General features: G+C 35.2%; 1 pseudogene; it reads right to left on the bottom strand.

The window, feature by feature from the left end:
• LOC119189183 overlaps positions 1 to 18566 on the bottom strand; it is an 82510-nt pseudogene extending 63944 nt beyond the window's left edge.
• Between the last annotated feature and the right edge of the window lie 4923 nt (positions 18567 to 23489).

A 23489-nucleotide genomic window follows, 5' to 3' on the forward strand; every position in this document is an offset into this window, starting at 1 on the left:
CTCGGATTTTTAAATAGATGACGCAAGTACCGTACAGGTTGCGATATAAATTACTACAGTATTTGTAGCGGTAAAGTAACACCCTATTTTTTTTTAACCTGACCCGTTTGTTAGCCTGACAATGGTCGGCTTATACAGTCACAGGACTTTTGGGTGGGTATCTCTTTCTTTCTTCAAGCTCGGCTCAGGTCGGCCACTGGGAGAGGATAAGATCTACGATTAGGAAGAAACTTAGTAACTAATAAAATACTTGTCTTTCGATGGCAATAACATATCCATCAGCATTTCATTTCTACAAACCCTCGATAACATATTGTTATAGAGTCCATTTATCATGTGAATAGCGAGAGCCCCTCACGAAACTTAATCAAAGACCATTCCCCATTGTAAGGAATTTCTATAGCCATCGAAGCACTTAACATTGTCCTGATTTATTCGATAAATCTTCGTGCGTGCGAAGTAATTAATAATTTCTATCCTCAGTTTCTAACAATGAGGCTTGGACACCCACACCGTTTCGTAAAAGCAATTTAGACTATGACGCATCGTGTTAAGCTCATGTATTTTTATAAAGAGGTTTTAAAATTAAACAATTTTTTCGGATTTTATTGCGTTTTAATATTTTAGTTTTGTCCCGACGTTCGAAGACTTTTCATCCTTCATGGTCACGGGGGGGACTGAGGTGTTGTTCATCCGTATAAAATCCGAATAATAGTTTAATTTTAATGTCTAAAGTTCGCGTAAACATAAGTAACAAATCATTATATAAAGAGGATTTTAAAATAGTGGGTAGTGTGACGGTGTTTTAAGATATTTTAAGTGGTGATGTGCCATGGGCGCTGAGAGGGAGATGCAAGTAGGTGCACGTGTACCTCCTTGCTCAGAAATAAATCACAAAAAACATAAGTTACTGAATAAATGCAACAATGTGAACTATCGACTACAATGATTTTATAATGATAGAGCATTTTAAAAACCTAGCGCTATTTGAATTTGAGAAAAAAACTTAATGATATTATGTAGTATAGTGCGTAGATGCAGACGCACCTCCCTAAAATGAATTTTGACAGCGCTCACGTGATAATATTTGAGACTAGAATAATATATGTATGTATTTTCCACGCATCAAACCCTTTTAAGTCATTGAAATATAGCATTCCAGTTTTGAGCTGTAACAATTCACCGCTTAAATCAATGTTTTATTAATCAACTTTTTTGTCCGTCATATAATTTTAACAGAAACAAACATTAAATAATGACTTAAAGGATATTAAAGCCTTTAGAGGCTGTTGTTAAAATTTCCTTTTACAAAGGTGCTAAATGGCTTTCGTATTTACTCGTTAATTAAGCAGCCAGGCTTAGGTATTATAAGGCCCCAATGAGTATTTGATTATATTAGTTGTCGTAATTTATTACTTAAGATATTTTGTAAAGCCATTTACATTTTAATAAAGTAATTTTATAAAGACTAGTATATCCACATTTTAATATTAAGGTTGTTTTCTAAAAGCGAAATAAAAGTTTTTGATTAATATTACATACGGCAACACTAGTTTGAACTCAAAAACAAACTTATAAACTGGGAAACCACGTAGTTTGAGCTCATTGTTACTGAAGCGTTGTTTCTCAACTATAATTACTTACCTTTATGATTCCAAATGATGCAAATATTTGAGGGAAAGACGAAGTTTTAAAACTCGCGTCTTCGTGCAGCGGCGCCATTTCATTACAGGAGGGGAGGGGAGACTTGGCCCGCCCTAGGCTGATCACGCGATCCTACTATTTATCTGCAAGGTACGTGTTTATGCTACCTTTTTACTTCCGGGTTTTAATAGGGACGTTGTGTTGGATGCCTGTTTGGATGCTCACGACTTTGCTGTTATAAACCTTTTGGGGGGCGCTGGTTTGCTGCTGGCATATTACGTCCAATGGCGTTAATTATCAGATTATCGAGGTAAAGTGATGCAGAAGAAATAAATTAAATATAGTTAACATTTCATTTCGCCTTGCAAACGACAAGGGAAAGTATGCTGAGCTGACCGCCAATCTTCACTAGTTGGAGAGACACTTCAAGAAGAATAAGAAGAACATTTCTTTTTTATTAAATTAATCTTTAAGTTCTAATAACTATTCTACCAATAAATGGCTCTATACCTACCATGTCCTGGCCTGGTGTCGGATATATTCTGTATCCGCTAGGATAGTGAACGTCGTACGAAAAGTATAAAAACCCCCACTAGTAGTCCAAAGAAAGGTGTCGCATTCCGGGTTCAGCCTGTGTACATCCGTTTTAAACAGGCCAGCATATTTGTGTCGACGGACGAGGGATGATCATCTCTCGCCAATTGACACTCTGTTTGAAACCCACTCTTATCATCAGGTGAATGGGATAATTTTACCGTTCCCGTTTATAAATAAATATATATTACGAAGCCTACTTAAACTTCCTATGTTAGAATAAATATCCTTCTTATTTCACTACATATTATATCTGGATACCCGCATAGCTGATAGATATAGGGAAAGAGTCAATATTAGAAATGCACTAGTAAATTGCTCGATGAATGATTCTTGTTAAATAATATGCAAAGCGTTCGCATAACGAAACTGCTTGAACGTAAACTTCTTTGCATTGTTGTATAATGTTCCTGTTCGTTAATAATTTGAGGGTAAAACGAATCTTATTTCCTTATACATTAAGCAGCTTTATTTTAATATAATAGGTACATTTCAAGCCGCTAGTCCTTCGCCCAGTGTCTATCCGGTCATGTCGGATTGCCGTCTCACTGCACTATGACAGTGAGTGCACTTGTGTATTGCGCACACACTTGTTCACTATAATATTTCCTGCGTGAACTGATTTCCATTGACATTGGTCGCCATAGCCGAAATTCAACTAAGAGGGATTTATTTATTTATTTCGACTATATGTATGTTACCATAGTACCACCAAATTAGTCGGCATGGCTATTGTTGACACCATTTTAGTGTAACTGTACCCACTTTACTGTACTACAATAAAAATATTAATGTTCCTCCATGACCATGAAGGTTGCAGACTTCGAAACATCGGAAAAAAATATATTAAAAAATCCGCGATAAAATCCGAAAATCTTTTATTTCAATTAAAGTTCTTTTAATCTTAATTAAACCACTTAAAATTAATGGAATATAAAAAATTAATAACACATGTTTAATCTTTTAACGAAGCAGATTTAGGGCAAACGAGCCGACAGGTTGGACTTTATCGATGTTCGTTATATGGTAATTAAATAGTGGACGCGTGGGCCACTTTGGTCCTAAAAGCTTTTAGGTTTATAACTATAGAGCCATTTGCGGCTTATAAAGTTTTTTCGCAGGTCGAAAAATATTTGGTTTTGTTTTATTGAGACCTGGTTATTTATAAAGGTGTATAAGAGCGTACTTGTATTGTATTATTCCACGTATAATATATAAGATTATTGTTTCTATTTAAATAACAGTAATATACAGTTTTTTATATAACTTGCATCAATATCTATATTAAGGTGATACCTCAAGGTCCATTTTCATACATTTTGTTTCACCTTTAATCTGGGTAACTCAACAAGTATTGGCAAGTAAAGAATTTAAATTCACGTCTAGTTAGTGATTAGTTCTCGCAGTTGAAAGAAAAACGTAAAAATTATTAATAATCATGGATATTTCGGCCTTTAAAATTTAATATGACGAAATTTTAAAGGTATCGCCTTAACTATAATAGATCTAAATGATTATGGCAGATGTTTACCAGCGAATGAAGTTCCATAATTTGAATTCGAAAATTGAAAATTCTATATGTCGTATCTAAAATCTAGAGTTGTTCCGCAGAAATGTTGTGTTCAATAAAGTTCACACAAATCGAATACCAAAATCAAATGGTATTCAATCCCAATTATGGCTTCAGAAATCCACTGGACTGGCCACTGAATGAATGATGATGCAAATTGTAATTCGAAACATTTGTTTCGCATCATCATTATCTCATTCCTCAATCCATTGTTTATTATTACGTAACATACCTCCATGCAATATTTGAATTAAGAACTTCAGCAATAAAAAATAAAACAATAATAAAACCTCAAACCTTCTGCGTGAATTGTTTTATAATTCCAATTTTAAAAGTGCGCGTAAAACTACAAGTTCCGTGACAGAAATGATTACCAATTTACTATAAAAGCAGGTACAAATCATGATAATTAGCTGATTCAAAGCCGCTAGCTGAATGCAGCGCTGCTAGCGCTGATGGGCTGCAAACACGCGATACACGCTTCTCGCCAGCGACTTCGATCTTTAATAAGTTGCGTATTACAACTTCGCGTTATTAAGCTATTTTCTTTTGTTCGTTTTAATACAGAAATTTTATTTTAATTTAGTCTCGTCATTATTTTTGCTGTAAAGCATGGTTATAATAACTATTAATTTTTGCTGAGACATTCGAAATAATAATTTAATGTCTACAATTTGAATGTTTTTAAATACTATATGTAGTATAAAATAAATTACTGATGAAGCAAATTGTTTGCAATCCTACTTCAAAAGCAAAGATGTGTTGACAATCCTTTAGCCATGCCAAAATATTGCGAACATAATAATAAAATAAATATATTCGCTTAAATATAAACACCGAAATGTCGACATAAATAACGCTAGCTAAACTTCTCAAAGTTCAATTTCCCGAAATCCCAAACGAAACGAGAGCCAAACAATTATGCTCAAATACGAAACTTTAAACACTAATTGGATAAAACAGTGGAAAGTATCAAAGAGCCAAAACAGGATACAGACGGGTTTAAATTGTGTGAAGAATTCGAGTTTACCACTACGAAAATTTGTAGAAATAATTTTATTGTTGGAACCAATGTGGCGGTCGTGATTGCACGATAGCCTAGTTGAAAATTGAATGGTCTGAGGAGTAGGATGTCCAGGTTGAAACCCAGCTCAATCTCGCCTTTATCCCCGAAAGGGCAGGCAGAAGCGCAACCAGGGCACCAGCTTAGTGACTATGTGTTCCGTTCCATGATGTGAGGCGAGCCTATCGCCATATCGGGCACAATTTCCAGATTCCGGGCTGATATTAAGTAAAAAATCTCAATATCACTTCGCTCGATCTGGGATTCGAAACCACGTCAGAATATTGTCGAACCGCGCACGTAGTCCATCTACACCTCTGAGGCTGTCAACTAGACTATTAGACTAGAATCTAGAATTAACCTGTAAATAAGCTAGCCTCCTTTACATAGCACTTAAAAGTTGGTGAAAAGCGGGTGTGATGCACCTACATCGACCCTTAAAGGAGAAAAGATATGATTCCTTTGTATACTTATATTATAGACAGTACACTCGTTACTCAATTTCGAATGTAATATCGGCTTCGCTTCCTATAATACTGCGAAGGATATGAAGTATCCAATATCCTTCCTTATAGGGTAGGTACAGGATGTTTGTATCCTGAAGGAAGTTGCCTGGAAACTAGAGACAACCGGTTTCCGGGACTACGTTATTAAAAATATGGAAGTATGAAAATATGAACAGCACAAGTGTTTTATTATTGTTGACTCATTTATTTGTAAGATCCAAATTTGGCTTTCTAGAAAAATCTACAATTTAACCCTTTTATATTTCCAAATATAAAAGGGTTAAATTGTAACTTAACTCCGACACATCTTCTCGTCCCTTATACCGCAGTGTCTCAAGACGAAAGTCTTTGACCAGTGTGTGTTGCCAGTGATGACATATGGAAGTGATCGCTCACTATGGGCCTTGTCAGAAGGTTGAAAGTCACTCAGAGGGCAATGGAGAGGGCTATGCTCGGAGTTTCCTTACGGGATAGAATCAGGAACGAGGTGATCCGCAGGAGAACCAAAGTAACCGAAATAGCCCTTATAATTGCGAAACTCAAGTGGCAGTGGGCAGGGCACATAGCTCGTAGAACTGATGGCCGTTGGGGCGGAAAAGTTCTGGAGTGGCGACCACGAACCGGGAGACGCAGCGTAGGCAGGCCCCCCACGAGATGGACGAACGATCTGGTCAGGGTCGCCGGAGTCAGATGGATTAGGGCGGCCCAGAACCGGTCCCTGTGGCGCTCTATGGGGGAGGCCTATGTCCAGCAGTGGACGATTCAAGGGCTGAACTGATGATAATGATGATGATATTTCCAAAGAGTGAAGGACGACTATAGCGTCTAATTATCTCTATATATGTATATAAACTCTATAAACAGATAATCAGAAATATTAGAACTGGCATAAAAATAAAAAATAAAACGAATGAGTTTAGAACACAATTTCAAACCTCATTTTTAAAAAGATTAGATGTCAAAGGAGTTCTTAAAGTTCCAACCGTCAACAATTACGACCACATTACACCCTACAGACTTGGAGGCCTTTGCACCAGTTTTAGTAACATTTTCATACTCGCTGAGTACTCGTAAAGCGAAATTACTCATCGAGCCGCTTTGGGAATGGCCATAGAATTTTGACGGGCATTTATAACGTTCCTTAGTGTTTAAGTGTCTACGAAAATAATTCGAAAATTAAACGCCTCAAGTTTCGGTACAATGTCTATTCCGGCACTCTCGTAATTGTGGTATTGTTATACTTTTGAAGGAATTTAGCGATCCAAGTTATATATTCAAATGCTTTACACAAGTATAGTTACTCGTTTAATTATCAATTAACTTAATCTATTTAGCAATGTAGAGTTCGTTTGTATTATTTATACAACAGTTAAACGACGCATGCAAAAACCATTGTCTCCCAGAGCAAAGATATGAAACAACATTATCCCTATACCTATTTATCTTGCTTCAAAAAAAGACCATGGTTGCCATAAAAGTTAACGAAAATTAACCATTGGTATATTTTCTATAGAAGTAAAAACAAAAAATACCGCGCGTTGCAACAGTACAACAAGCACAACATTCTAGATAAAACAAGATGGCGGTTTTCCTTTTTTAAAATATTGAAGTTCTAATTTTAAAAAGTGAACTATAATATTTATAAACGCGACGTTAGCAGGAGTCTTCAAATTGCTAATTTGCTTCTTTATAGGTCAGGCAATACGCCCTCTAATTTCTGACAGTATTGATTTTTCTATATATTTTATTTGACTGCTTCGGTGTATTGCGGTACAACTACCATATTGAAATCTCGGATTCGATACCCAGCTTGGGTAGGGTTGCTCAGTACCAACACGAAAACTAGACTTTGTGTCCGATAAATTCGCTTTTTATGAGAATATATTATGACGGACAAATTTTAAGGCTTTTTCAGTTTGCAGTCGAAAATCGTGGTTCAGTAATAACTAATGTTAAAACACCGCCATAATTCCGAAAACTAATCTAACATTTGCGTAAAATAAGAAGTTATTAAACTAAACGTGATGTTTAGTAATCGAATTTATAATTTTGCAAGTAAACGCTCATGACTGCTCTGCCAATACGAAGTTTATTATACTGCAAATATTTATATTCAATCCAAGAAAAGTCTATAGAAAACACCAGATTACTTACCAGCGTTCGTATACTGTTTATATGGAGTGCATGCACACTTTCTGATTCAATACAAGAAATTTCGAAACACTCACAGCGAAGTGTGACTAAGCGATACTTTCACCATTCAATTAAAAACAATTTTAATGCGCTGTTTCTGGCAGGGTCTCAAGTCGTATCGTGAAGGAATGACTAAGTATGTATTTCGACCTATTTCTTAAAGAATGGCTGAGTGGTTCCGAAGATGCGCCAAGGTGTGGTCTTTTGTTCAGCCAACGTTCCACGCATAAAGATTGGCGCGAGTTGAATGAAGAAAACGAACTATGGAATGATATGAACTAATGATAAATATAATTTAGATTTGCTTTGGATGAGTGCACCAGAAGTCGGAGCTATTTGACAGAAAAAAAAGCATATGACTTTTTCGTTTACCTGCCTATTTTTATCAAAAATAAAACACACATCGAATAACTAATAGAAAAGTAAAAGAAATAGCAAAACATAATGTTGTTTATAGAATATATTTTGCATCTTCTAAAATGTCCAAAAACGAATCCTTGACTCTCAAATTCTCGTGTTGAAGTTAAACAACACGAAGCCGAATATCAGGCATCCGCGTCGTCCCGTAGAATGGACTCGTTCCTTAATGTGAAGATCCAGTCCAGTCACGTACCACGTTAACGTTTATGTGGAAATGTAATCGATTTATTATATTCTATTAGCACTTTAGACAAAACAGGGGACTTTCTATGAATATGATTCGCGAGTCTAGACTTGATAGCTAGAATTTTGAATTTTATAGTCACGGATGTACATTTTTATACAATTTTTAAACAAACATATACCAAATATTTTATTTCATTTTCTATATTTTTATTGCTTTGAATGACGCGACGAGTTTGCCGTTTACCTGATGGTAAGTAGTACGAACGCCCAAAAACAGTAGAAACACTTACACCTTGAATTATAAAGTATTGTTTGGTATTCCATTGCGCTCGCCATCCTGAGACATGAGATGTTAAGGCTTATTATGTTTAGTAGTAACACTGGCTACAATGTCCTTTAAACCCGAACACAACAGTGACTACACATTGCTGCTTGGCGGCAGGAGTAGACATTGCAGTGTGCAACCTACCCAGGCGGACTCTCACATATGAGAGACATACCACCAGTAAAATGTTCTTTATATCTAATCGATAAAGTTAATCGCGTACCTATTTAATTTAAATAAAACCTAAGTAAAACATGGAATTCACATCACTTTGTTTACATTTAAGACTTATTGCATGGAATTGAAAATTAACAATTGAAATAAGGGTTTTTATAGCAATGGGTCGCTCCCCTGCTTTAGTGGACAAGCGCCCTAACTCCACTGACATTAAATTATTCCCCGCAACGCAACCAACATCGACCCGCTTAATTGAGTGACATATGCAATTATTTTTAATAAGTAAATGTATAAACACTCTTTTCACCGTGTGAACTAGTTGTTTAAATAAAAAAAAATAACTGAATCTTCGAGTATCTCAGGTGTACTTATAAAAAGAAATTGCTGGGATACCTTTTCACTTTTGTCTAAGTGTTCTACGCAGGAGCAATTTTGCATCTTGTCTGTATATTAACAACTAACTAGAGATATATCATACAACACTGCTGGACAGTAGATACTGCTCACACCATCAAGTAAATCCTACTAATATTATAAATGCGAAAGTTTGTGAGGATGGATGTATGTTTGTTCCTCTTTCAAGAAAAAAACTACTGAACGGATTTGGATGAATCTTTACAGTAATATCGATTATAAATCAGAATAACACATAGGTTATAATGTATAATGATTTTGTGTAATTTGGTTATATTATAACAATACATATAAAGTAAGTCGGAAAAATAATATCCCAGAAAACTCCTTAACGCAGGCGAAGGCGCAATCAAAATTTAGTAAAAAGTCATTTTGAAAACTAAAGGCCGATTCAAAAAAAAATACGACAAAGAAAATTTTGTCTGGTGTCGTAGCTCGAAATAATACGCTAATATCAAACTTCAGAAAATACCTATTCGATTTTTGAAAATATCGATTAAAATACATTATGCAAATTCTAAATGCTATTACGAGCGCAGAGAGGGTTAGAATCGTCTGGCATAATGTATGCACGATCCGATTAAGGGTCATTAATCGTACAAACTCAGGTGTTGCAAATGGGACACTTTTGTCCCTTATAAATTATGGACGACCAGTTTAATCGGGGATCTACTACCCATTTACCGTATGCTGCCGTAAGTGTCTTGGCTGAGTATGTCTACGACTAACATTACGGTGCTATGTTGTCGAAAACCGCCTACGGTTGTAAAAACATAATATCTTTTTTGCTGCAATCGGCTTTTGTCTAATCATAAATCGCAATATGACATCCGGTATATACGTGCCGTGTTTTTACTTGTACTTTTTTCGACTTCTAAACCATGCAGCTATCTCCCAATAAATTGTGAGAGGTCCCTGAGAAAGACCATTTGCAAAAATCAATATTTTCGCGTATAAGGTCAGCCATCATACACAGTAATATATGTATTTTATACCTGTAGAAAAAAAAAGTTCAAAAACAAGAATGATAGTTAAAAATCCTCTAAATAGGTGCACATTCTTATTCATATTCTCATGAAAACAAAATGTCTTAATTATTTTATTTGTCTTTGGGTATATTTTACTAATACACAGTTATCCTGAGGGTGAACAAAACCTGCCTTCTCAAGATTATAGTAGATTGACCATAAATCCATAAACAGTAAATAATTTTATCCACGAAGAGACGCCCAACTACTTTTCCTAATCGCTTACAGTATGTGTGAGTAGTATAAATGGACACGCACACTTCGATAGACGCGTGGGGAAAACTTGAATCAATCTCTTTTCCCCGCAATCTTCAGCTCGAAAGGTGATGGGGCGCGTCTTCGTGAGTGAAATTAACTAAGCAGTACCACATTAGGTAGTCAGTAAACGAAGTGACTAATTAACAGACCTCGGAAAGTACAATATATTTTAAAAAAATCATAAATCAAGCGCACGTGGGCCCGAGCCTATTTCTCATCGTACAATGAACGTTCAAAACAGCCCAGCTAAGCCTTTCACCCTCGCCGTTGCCAAGCCCTATTTCCTGAATAGATTTTTATGTCGCGTGCAATATTTTTAGAACACACTTATAGCGTTAGTTGAGCGGTAAAGCTTAATAAGCAGGATTGGCTGTCTAGCTAAATATTAACTGCTTTCGCAAGTAGCTTACGCTAATTTATATTCTAAATAGGAAAAGCTGTAACGTGTGTGGTTTTAAAATGAAGTTAAATGAGCAATGCTCGCTAGTTTTACCTTCCTTTCCTTCTATTCCACACTAACTCGAGGTCTATAATATAACTGTATTACCTGCTCCATTTTTCAAAAGCACACGTACTATCATTCCATAACATTATTCTTATTTTATTGGAACACGTCAATTTCTCCATATTTCTCATATATCGGTACCAATATTGCCGTAAGCAATGTCTACAGTAAATCTTTTATAGACACCTACGCGTATTGGGTATTGAACGAATTGTAACCAAGGAGTATTATTCTAGTAAGCAATATTGAAGAAAATGTGGACCTTCATTAAAACTCTGTTCGAGATTTATCGTTTCTCACAACTGTTATGGTAATTAAGAATACATTTGCCAGTTGCTAGTGCCAAAATATAATTCAGAAAAAAATTCTATGATATGTGGATTTTTTAAGGACGAAGAAATGAGCAAAATGATTGACTGATAGTAACAAAACATAAACGCAAATAGGAGTGGCAACGTTGCTGAAATGTAAGTCTTTGGGTCTTCGGTCTCAGACAAAAGGCCAAAAATTTATTTAATATCGGTTTCCTATGAGAAAATTATTGCTAATATTCAACCGTTTCTATAATGGTCACCGTCTACAACAACAATACAAGTAGTCTACCAAGATTGGCGTATCGCTCGATTCTCATTGAGTCACCCCAACCCTTTGTTAAGCAAGGAGTAAGGAGTTTCTGTCTTCAGTCATTTTATGGATGACGACGTTTATTTTTTTTAATGGCGTAGATGTGGCTGGCTGGTTTAAGTGTTTGAATTTGGAATGTATTTGAATAAAAACGAAGGAAGTAAGTAACGTCAAGAATAGAGTCTCGACAATAGTCAATGAAGTAAGTTCTAAATTACATTAAAAGCCTAAATTAGAACGTGGAGATATTCTATTTGTTTTATTTCTTAAGTAATTACCTAAGTGAAAAAAAACATCGCATAATTACAGGAATCGACTCAGAAATAACAAACAAGACGTTCGTAACCTATTGTTGTGCCCTTTTAGCATTCATGTGCGGATGAAAGAAAAATAAGGCTTAAAAACAAAGGGACAATGGCCGCGTCCGCCATGACAGGGGTCAATATGTAACTTAATAAACAAGTTTATTTAAATGCGAATTTTTAATTCGTTTTACAAACTCAATAAAGAATGCATGATACACGATTTATTCAGTATTGTTCCGGCATGTTAACAAAATTATTTATTGCATCCCGTATGCTGGGATAAATTGGAATTTATACGGGAAGCTCCATGGTTATATCTTAATATTGGAAATGAATATTTTATTTATATATTTAAAATGATGGATACTCGATAATTTATTCTCCTGACGCGTAAAATTTTTAAAACATTCATTTTATGAATACTTTTTTACAATTGATTTTTAAATTATTAGTCAAATATATCCGATTATTGTAAATGCTTTTTCAATAAAGAAATATTGTTATTAGCAGAAATATTTCAATGTTTATTACAAAATCTTATTCTCGGTCCCATGTCACTGTCAAATTTTCTTTCAGAGTAAATGATACCTAAAAAATCATTAGTAAGGTATAGTATATTTTTAAGAAAGATATCAAATATTAATATCTTTATTTGAATACTAGCTTTCGCGATCGACTGCGCTCGTCTAAAAGTATTTTTTTTCAATCCTACTACGTACTTTTCAAGTTCAGCAGTAACATTTAAGTTAATTAGTCTATCTGTATGTATATTTTCAAGCAAATCCATTTATACCTTTAAAATCTGAAAATCTTTATAAACTTTTATATTTAATATCTTAATATTCCCAAAGCCAACATAACAGTACATTTCTCCGCAGTAACCCCTTTAGTTAAAATTAAAGCAGTGCAAATACTGAAAAAGAAAAATCCAACGGGCTATTTGCTTGGAAAGAATATTACTTATAGAGAGTTTCATTGTGTATAGAACTTTTATTTTTAATAGCGGACTTCGAACTCAGTGCTGTATGTGTGTAGCGTCTGAGGTTCCAAGTCAAAACAATTAGTCATAATTATTGATAGGAATTGTTTATTACACCTAACAATTATCATTAGCTGGAATCTGAAAACATGGCGCGTTTGAGATTGAATATATCCCTTACCTGCTAGTGCAACTCTTGTATGCTATCTACAATGGAAAGCATTTTCCTTCAGCTCGGGAACATTAAGAACACTGAGTTTTTGATATTGTAATTTCCTTTAAACCAACTTTTATGTTAAGCGTCCAATAATTATATCCTAAAAATAAATCCGAGGCCTCATCATTTATAGTCTCAACTGCAACTTTATTATCGATTTAATAATAAATGTATTACATGTAACTCAAGTATCTAATCTGCTCCAAAGTTTACAATAAACGTTACGGTTTCCTTGCCTCTATCGAACTAGTTTTTATTTATTTACCAACTGCCAAATGAATTATGAACCCTAGCAACTTGTAAATCCTCATTTCTTACAACTCGCCAGTCTCGAAAATGCCAATAAATAAGAATTTCAAGTTACTGAGTCCATTTGAACATTGAACGGGATCCAAATTTGTTTCTGACGAATCGCTTGCCAAAATCCGTACTAACGTACCCCAATTAGGGGCAGCAATTAGCGACCGCTAAATATTTACGTTTAGCAAGATTCGTATATACCTGATAAGAGAATTGCTCGGAATTTTAACGTTTATTGTAAACATTGAAGCAGATTAGATCTTTGAATTTAATGTTATATATTTATTAAATAAATCGAGAATATAGTTGCAGTAGTAAATGAATAGTGAGGCCTCGGATATAATTAATAGACGTTTAACAGAGAAGTTGGTTTAAATCAAGTTACAATAACAAAAAAGCCAGAAGAAAATGCGTGCCACTATAGATAGCATACAAGAGTTGAAGTAGCAGGTAAGGAATATTTTCATTATCGAAAACGCGGTTTCAAAATCAATCTAATTTCAATAAAGCACTTTGATACGTTTACGAAAGTCGATGTAATCACTTACATAGAAACAGCAATTTGAGCGTATTGTACATCTAACCCTTATTAGATTAAATCTTACTTAGCTAAATGAAAAGGGTCGGTTTGGTGACAGTGTTCAAACAAACCCTTAGATAGTAAATTCTGATACATTTGTTATAGTAAATAAGACGTCTGGTACATTCAAGGACAAAACATGTGTAATCTGAGATGTGATGAAGCGTAATGTAACAAAGCCATAAAATATTCTTTTTTTTTAACAAAAATAAGGCATTTTTTCGAGAGCAATTATACATGATGCTATTGAGTCTACAAACACTGATGAAAGTAGACTAATTGGGCATGATGGTAATTGGTTTTACAAACACCAAGGAAGTAAAGGAATCGTATGCCATATATATATTTGTGCTTCGCAAATCTGACATTGTAAACACCAATGTAACAAAAACACATTATTGGTCTAGTCAGTAGGTCTCTCATATGTGAGTCTGCCTAGGTAGGTACCACCGCAATGTCTATTTCTGCCGCCAAGCAACAGTATCTAGTCACTGTTGTGTTTCGGTTTGAAGGACATTGTAACCAGTGTAAGTATTGGACATAATAAGACTTAACATCTCATGTCTCAGGATGGCGAGCGCAGTGGAATACCAAACAATACTTTTGTAATTCAAGGTTTTGGATGGTGTTTCTACTGTTTATGGGCGTTCGTATCAGTTACCATCAGGCGAAAGGCCAGCTCATCTCGTTATTTAAAGGAATAACAAAAACATCTCTAGCCCTAAAGGGGTAGGCATAGTTGCAACCAGGACACCAACTTTTCGCCATATGTGTTCCGTTCTTCGACGTGAAAGGGGGTGAGCCTATCGTCATATAGGACACAAATTTTAGACTCCGAGCTGGAATTGAAAAGAAAAACCTAACATAACATTTCGCGACCTGAGATACGAACCTAGGACCTCAAAGTGGTAGTCGTATCGCGCATGTAGTACAACTATGCCACCCAGGCAATCAAACTAAAAAAACAATATACCAATAACAAAACTAAAACAAACTACGACTACTACAGCTATCGGATTCAGCGTGACTTTTGGTGTAACAATCGGATCTAGTCTCCAACAATGCAACAAACAAACAAAAACTTCATCATGCTGTATCGTGTTAAAAATATTTGTTTTAATAATAAAACGTATTTTTTCTGCTAAATTGTTTTCTGATAAACTGGCTTCTCTAATAATTACCGATTTATCGGACATATGCATTGGATATGCTTTGATCACAAGATTTTTATGTTTTAATACTTTAATATACTTCATATTCGGCCAAGTTTTGGATTCTGTAGTTTAATTTATATTGCTAGTAATAAACGATAATACGTTGAGATCTCGTCCTTTTACGCGAAATATATTTGCCTTTTCTTTATCTATAATGAAGGCTTGTCAAATTTATCTTATGTTATTGAAGATGATATCGGAGCAGAAATTCGCATCATTTCTTATGCTGCCGTAATGGAAGAGAGGTTGTTACAATTTATCATTTTCCTCTCAATATATCAGGCTAACATTATGTAATATGTATTTGTGTTGCAAAGGAGAAACAGTTTTATTTATTGTTCTAAATAAGGCCTTAACAAACTCAATATAATACTTAAATCTGCTTGATTTCAAAAACAGTGTGTATCGGATACTAAGGAAACTAATCTAAATTCAACCAAAGAATGCTTCGATAGTATTTGAATATTAGAACCGGTATTAAAATTAAGCATTCATAACTCGATTATATTTCTAAATACAATTCAAATTTGAGAGCCTAATAATTTCCGATCCAGCGTTACCCTCGCATTTACCCGAATTAAACGGATGCAAATATTTAACACTCCAAAATTAATTTGGAGGAAGAGATTTTATCGACATTTTGTTAAGAATTTAAATTGTGTAAATCTCTTTCATGGCAACTGTAATAAATTCATTATTCATTTATTGTAATTATAGCTTATGATACTATAGTTCGTCTCTAACTTTAATGAAGCCTAATGGATCTTAATATTCAAATATCTTAATAAACAACCAAAAACAATACGATAAAGTTTGAATGTCAGAATTAAATAGCCATTAGCCGAAACAAAAAGGCGGGAAACAGACATCTTTATACAAAATTCAGAGCGTGTTACACATTACGGTTTCAAATGAGGTTTCGCCATTCGAAGGTAATTCGGTTTAGAAAAGGGTTATGTGAATATGTGAATTATTGCTTCAGCTTATTTATTTTACAGGATCTTTAGGTAAAATTAGGTATTAAATTCGATTCCTTGTTTGTGGTTTTGGGAGTAAATACTATGTAGATCCTATTCCGTAGATCTATTTTAGAATATTTTATAGTTTTTTTTATATGATTACTTGATGCACTGTTTATGATTGAACACAAATTGTTAGTAAAAAGTTCGTTCGCGAAATGTTAATCTTAAGGTTAGTTTTTCGAAGAAGAAAGAACTAGTTCAATATATAATATTTTATGTTTATACATAATTACAAAAACGAACTCTTTTTTTCTTAGGTGAAATTCCTATTTTATCGATATTAATAGTTATAATATTCTTGCAGCTTTGGCCGCGTGTAAAACCTTTTTGGAAACAAAAGTTGAACTGTGGATTTTTGCACTATAAGAAATCGTCTATGTTAATTCAGAAAATGGTCCAACTTTGTGCTAGATATCATCCAATTCCCTTCAGCAGTTTCTAAGCGTTAATTTCCAACAAACATTCAAATATCTTCACAAATTTTCGCATTTGTAAAGCAAGACGTTATTCGATTTGGTTATAAGATTGTTATATCTACTTTCACATTAATAAAATTTACTTTCACAATAATGTATGAAGACTGCCTCAGTGGCGTAGTTGTATTACGGTACAATTGCAGTGCTGAGGTCTCGGGTTCGAATACCGGGCAGTGATATTGGGTCTTTCTACCAAGTTTCAGCCCGGAGTGTTTAATCGGTGCTCTATATGGCAATAGGCTCGCCCCCTATCACATCATGGGACGGAATACACTCCGCGGAAAGTGTCCCTATCTCTTCGGGGATAAAAGGTGTGAGTTGAAGAAGACTAAAAAGAAAGCTTTCAAAAAACGAAATTATTTGCAAAACAAATTTACTAACAAAAGGTCGAACACATGTCAAATAAGGTATAAAGTTAAATTTACGAGCTATTTAACTCTTTAGCGGTTCAAGTAACAAGTTCAAACCTTCGCGTGAAAGTTAAACCTTAGTGAGTGCGTTAACATAGAAAACGATTTACCCCACGTCACGTTTATGTAAATAATCACTCGTTAACTTAGCTTACATTCCGATTTCCTACTCGTTAATTATTACTTAAGTATAGAGTTTTATATCGATCAGTTACAAGTTAGTAAAATATCGACCAATACCAAATGTACTATGTAAAAGAAACAAAGTTTGGAAACTATAAAGGTTTATACAGACTGTATTTTGTACGCGCCGACGACGCGCTCTGTTTTCAGCGCGCACCTTTCTATGTAAAAGTCATTTTTGCCTGCATCATGTTTATTGCTATTTATACTGCTGTGGTAAGCGCAAAAGCGGTATGCCAGGGATACCATATTTCGAGATAATCGAAGTTTTATAAATATAGTCTTATAGTTTTAAATGTAAAACTGAGATAGAGACACTCTTGTAAGGTTTTTTTTAACAAGTTCTAAACAAGATACCGTTAATTAGGTAAGTTCATTGGATGGGTATTTCTTTAAGCTATCTGACGACATAAAAATCAAGATTTTGAATTTTTTGAGATACCGCTTTTGAGCTTAGCACGGCAGTATAGGCGAGTCAGAGCGTCAAAAACGCGCTCTGTGTAGTCTAATACTTTAATAATAAAGTGAATATATCAAGCTATAGCATGATACCTTTATACTTATAAACTATAGGTACGTTCCAATTCTTATTGGTCTCTATCAACCGGACTATCTTTGCCCTTGGCTTTAAAGAACACGACCTACTTCAACCTTTGTTTTGACTTCATTTTGTACGTTAGTTGATAAGCGGGTCATTTTGTTATTCAGTGGAGCTAAACATAATCCTTTTTCTAGCACAGTCAATATGTAAATTTAGCAAAAGATAAAGTAAGTTATTCTAAGAAATCTGATATTTAAAAAAACCTACGTACTTTCTTTTATAATGAAATCAAAACAAAATGCTTAATTAACGAGGGGATATTGTTAAAGTCTATTATATTCAATGTAATTACCCTGACGAATCAAAACGCCGACGTCAACGAAGCTTAACAAAATAAACATCAACCTAATTCGCGCAAAGTAACAAAATTTCAATGAACAATTCTCATTACATTAGAACATTATTCGAACGATATCCAACAAACCGTGACGCGATAACTGCTCAACAAATATCTAAATAACTTTCACATTTTTTATGCAGTCAGCAAAAACCGTTGGCATGTTAAGTGCACAACGCACCGTGAAACCATAGAACAGTTCGCGATATCAATGAATGATTCATTCATAAAAACAAGAACCAAGAATAGTAAAATAAACACACCTCCTGTTGTTAACGTGCCGCTCCAGATTTGCTTTGGTATCCTTACAATGGTCACAAACACAAGTCACTTCACCTCACGTTCACTCGTAACACTGGCTGGCACACTCGACGCGCGGTCGGCACGGACGCCTGGTAGAGACTGGTCGCACTCCGCCACTGGCGACGCTCGCCGGCTTCCGAATCAAGGCCATGCAAAACCCTGCTCCCATTTCCCCCTGTGGAAAGTGTTCGTATCCGTGATCCGTGCCCCTTACGGGCAGGTGTGGGAGAAAGCATCCAAAAATTGATCATTCTGACTCATTCTCAGATGCGGCGGTCATTCGTGTTTCGGCCGCGTGTGGAAAGTGAAATAACCGGTCCGGACGGCGCCGAATCTAGAAAGAAAAAGTTTGACGTCTCTTCAATGTGTAAATCAAATGTATTATATAGGCCTTCGAGCTTCGGTCCAGTGCATTTGATTTACATTCTTGCGAGGTTTGTAAAGTTTGGATGTAATTTCGTTGGGGTTTTATACAACTGTTTACTATTCAGCTGTTTCGAAACATAAAATAACGTTGCCGTGGAAGCGGGAAGCTTCATAAATAATACATAGCAGTAAATTAAAACTTGGCAGACAAACGAACGCCCCGTGCCCGAAATTAATAGACGCGTATCTTACTATAGAGCTTTATGAAAATTCATAAATTCCAACGGTGCAAATAAATTGTATTTTCCACAGTCATATATCATGGCGTGACGGGAAAGAAATCGAGCACGAATGGCATGCTATTTTGTTTTTAAAATGTATCAGATTGGCACCCGGACAAGGGTATCACCGGATAATTCCCACAATGGATGAACAATAACGGTTGTTTTGTGAATCTACGAGAAAGAAAATTTAGATAGAGAGAAGTGCGTTCTTAGCCTTCGGTGAACTCACTAACTCCACGAAAACGACAGCCAAACTGCCATATACATTTTTCGTCACAAACACAACTCACTCGATACCGCCTTACTGTAGACATCCGCTACACTTTCTTTTTCACGATATTATTCATTCGCAGCATAAAAATAACGTCCAAAGCGTGGGAGTAATGATGAAGCCAAGACAGAAGATACGGACAAATTTTGCTCAGAAACATAGCAAATTGATATTTGGATAATTTGCTCTTTATTTATTAGCTTCTCAGACTTTAGCCATAATCAATTTGTATGCCCTTCCATCTTGAATGTGGGTACTGTCTAGACACTATCTTCGTATTATTAGGCATTTTTTATCAAGTACGGCAAAATGACCCTACTGCATCTGGTAAATGAAATGAAATGAAATTATTTATGAAATGATTTATTTGAATCTGTAAAATGTTATACATTATTTAGATTCCGTCAATATTAACTCTACCACCAGTTCGGAAAGCAGTTTTCACCAGAGAAGAACGGGCAAGAAACTCTGGTGTTGCTCTTTTCAATTAGTTTAGGGTAAAGACTACAGTACATGATAAAGTAAGAAGAAAAAAAACAAAAAAAGTTTAGAGCAGTTCATTTATAGGCTCGTGAAATAAGGAATAAATTAATTTATTTTTTTATATAACTGCACAACCCTCTCAGGAATCATGAACATTCTCTATTATCCTTATAATTATTTCCTCCCAGTACCTCTAGCAATTAGAAATTAGAAATGTAAGCAAAATGGGCAGAACAGTCCACACAAGTAGCACCCGTTCACGAGTATGACGCATGTGCCAGCCATCGGCCTCCTCAACCATATTGTAGGGAAGTGGCCGACCCGTCACACGACGCCAAAAGAGAATGGGGCCCAGATAGAGCGTCGATGATTATCCCTCGCCAGTCGACATCATTATGCCGGCCTGTTTGAACTGCATATACACAGGCTGATCTCGGAACGAGGAACACTTACGTGGGCCACGGTGGGTTTGAACACCTTGTGTAGTTGATCGCTGCCCGAGCAGATATAAAATATATCCCACCACCAGCATTATTAGTTTCTTGTTTACTAAACTTCAGAATAATAGACCTTAGATAATAGAATCTGAGTGGTAAAAGTCACTGGCTTGCTACTCCATGCCCTCATCAAACCCTTGAGGACTGGGAGACCACAGATTCGCTTTGTCTACATCATAATAATATATAATAATATCAGCCCTATAATATATACTGTCCTACTGCAGGGCACGGGCCTCATCTACTAATCAGTGGGATTAGGTCATAAGTTTTATCCTTTTTAATATAATTTCATTCCTATTATTGTGAATACCATCTATAACAAAGAGACATCTATAATGACATATTCAATAGCAAGACCCTAGACCTTTAGACGGAATCCGGTTCGCTAAATACCTATTGAATAATGTCACGGCGCGGAGGTCATTGTAAACGCAACAATCTCTACACAATCTGAATGATATTTAGACAAAGGCCAGTATGGGTATCAAGTCACATTAACAGTATACATTTTGTACAAAACAAAGTGCGACTTTGTTAATGTTTACAGATAAATTTAAATGAAATTTCGACATTGACTACTATTGGGAGGGATTAAGCCTTACTCTACCACGCTGTCCTAGTGCGGATTGGCAGAATTCACATACCCTCAAACTTCTTACAGAGAACTTCGGACATTTCCTCGCGATGTTTTCATTTCCGGAGCAAGCAATCATTACGCTTCGCAGGATTCATCACGAATAATGTACCATAACTTTAGAAGAGTCAGAGGTCCGTACCCTTGGGGTTTGAACCTGTAGACGTTCCTCTCATCAGTCCGATCTTCTCCCAACTGGAATATTGCCGCTAATATGAATTTGATATATTCATTAATTATCTAAACATTTAAAAACAAAGTCCCCAAAAGCTATCTGTATATGATCGATTTTCTTAAAATCTACTGAGCGGATTCTTGAACGTTTTTTACTAAAAAATAGTGCAATTCTTGAAGAAGATTTAGGTTATTAAACATTACGGTTTAATTTAAATTGACTAAAATATAACGATTAATGTTGAAGAGGTCGCGTGGTTGTCAAAAATCTAATGGGACGGGATTTAAACGGGAAAAATTTTGTGACACACTGATTTCCTCGCGGGCGAAGCCATAGACACAGCTATTAAATTTATAATTATTATACTTGCATAATGATTTCTTAAGTTTACGCGAATATTAGACATTAAATATAATCAATTTTTCGGATTTTATCGCGGTTATTTTAGTTTTCCCGAGGTTTCGAAGACTTTGTGGCTTTTGTGGTCACAGAGAGACTGAGGTGATGGTCATCCAAAGTTAAAACTAAACTATTAAAACCGCGATAAAATCCGAAAAATAATTTAATTTTAATATTATACTTCCCTTTAATAGTTGAGTGAGCTCAGGCAATTATGGGAATGGACTCATTTTATCCATTACTAGATTTTACCCATATTTTCATTTGCCTCCTTCAGGTTTCGGCTAGGCATGCAATTCCATTAAAAACAATAACAGAAAAACAGCAGAGTAATATTGGTATTGTGCAATATCTCGGTGGTGTAGGAAATTCAACTGATATTTTGTTAGCTCGTTGCAGACAATTTTTCCAGTGAAACGGATATTAAATTTTGCCCAACTTATACTTAGTTCAATATTTTGTGGAAATATTTTTAATTTGTATTATTTGTATAAAGTTAAATTAATACTACAACTGTGTGTGTAATCACACATACATCACGCCACTGTGTTCCGTCCCATAATGTGATATGAAGTGAGCCTATCGCCATTTCGACCACAAATTCCAGACTCTGGGCTAACTTCTTTTGTATTCGTCATCTATCTATACTATTATGTAAACCTGAAGAGTTTGTTTAATGTTATTGAACGCGCTAATCAAAGGAACTACTAGTTCGAATTGAAAAGATATTTTATTTTGGATAGCCCATTTATCGAGAAAGGCTATATATAGGCTGTATAACATCACGCTATAACCAATAGGAGCGTAGCATCAATAAAATATGTTGCAAAAACGGGGAAAATTTATTCCTTTTAAGAGCTTCGGTTGCGTGTACTGCATAAACAAATAAAGTTACGCAACAAACATATATGACCAAATTATTCCTCTTAAAAAGTTCTAAAAAATATATTATAAAATATACTCCTTTACTGGATCTGTCTGCCTATGTGAAGACAATAAACTCAAAAACTACCTAACGGATTTCGATTGAATTTGGTGTGTACATAGTTTGAGACCCTGGGAAGGACATAGGCTTTATATCCCGGGAAACTCTTTAACGCGGGCGGAGTCACGAGTAAAACTAGCATAATTTTTTTGTGTCATATTACCGTGATGCTCCTATCATGATTATCTCTGCACCACCCTAAGGTTGCCTGATAGACAATGCTACATGCTATGGCATTAACTCCGCCTGTATACATTTGTATATTAAGTGCAATAAATAAATAAATATAATAAAAATACATGCCAATTTGTATGTTAAAAGCATACATGAAACTAACATTTAACGTTACAGACCATTTCAAAGTCGATTACATTAGAGTAGTGTAGGTACGGTTGTAATCTAGAGGTAAAGTAATCAACAATCCCGAAAACCCTGTATTACTCGGTTTAAGGGTTTAGGCAAATAGAAAGGAGAGGCTCTATACTCCTTTACCTTTTGCATCAATAAACTGATGTGGTGTTTGTATTATATTTTGTCTTCTGTAGTGTTAGATAAAATTGTTAAATCATTTTTCTTTATGTTATATTAGAGATCTGACATGATTTGAAAGGAACAGGTCGTAAGTGTGCACATTTACATAGGATAGCATTTCCCTCTTTATTTCGAGATGTTAGGGCACATAATGTCTATTTATTTCAGTACTAAAACTGTTGATTGATGTAAATCCTTTACACATACAAGCGGAATCTCAAGTTAGACTTCATAAAAAAATATAAGTATAACTGACCCAATACATAGGTTTAGTAAAATGATATTCAAAAATATACATTTGACGTGTATAAAATACAATTCGTGCTCGGTAAACAGCAACGAACCGGAACTCTAGCCGAAGTAGGACAACGAAGTACTTTTGTTACTTAGTACATTTTCAGAAAATATCCGGCGACATAGTCAGAAT

The sequence above is a fragment of the Manduca sexta genome, chromosome 13, assembly GCF_014839805.1.
Source record: "Manduca sexta isolate Smith_Timp_Sample1 chromosome 13, JHU_Msex_v1.0, whole genome shotgun sequence".
Lineage (NCBI taxonomy): Eukaryota > Metazoa > Arthropoda > Insecta > Lepidoptera > Sphingidae > Manduca > Manduca sexta.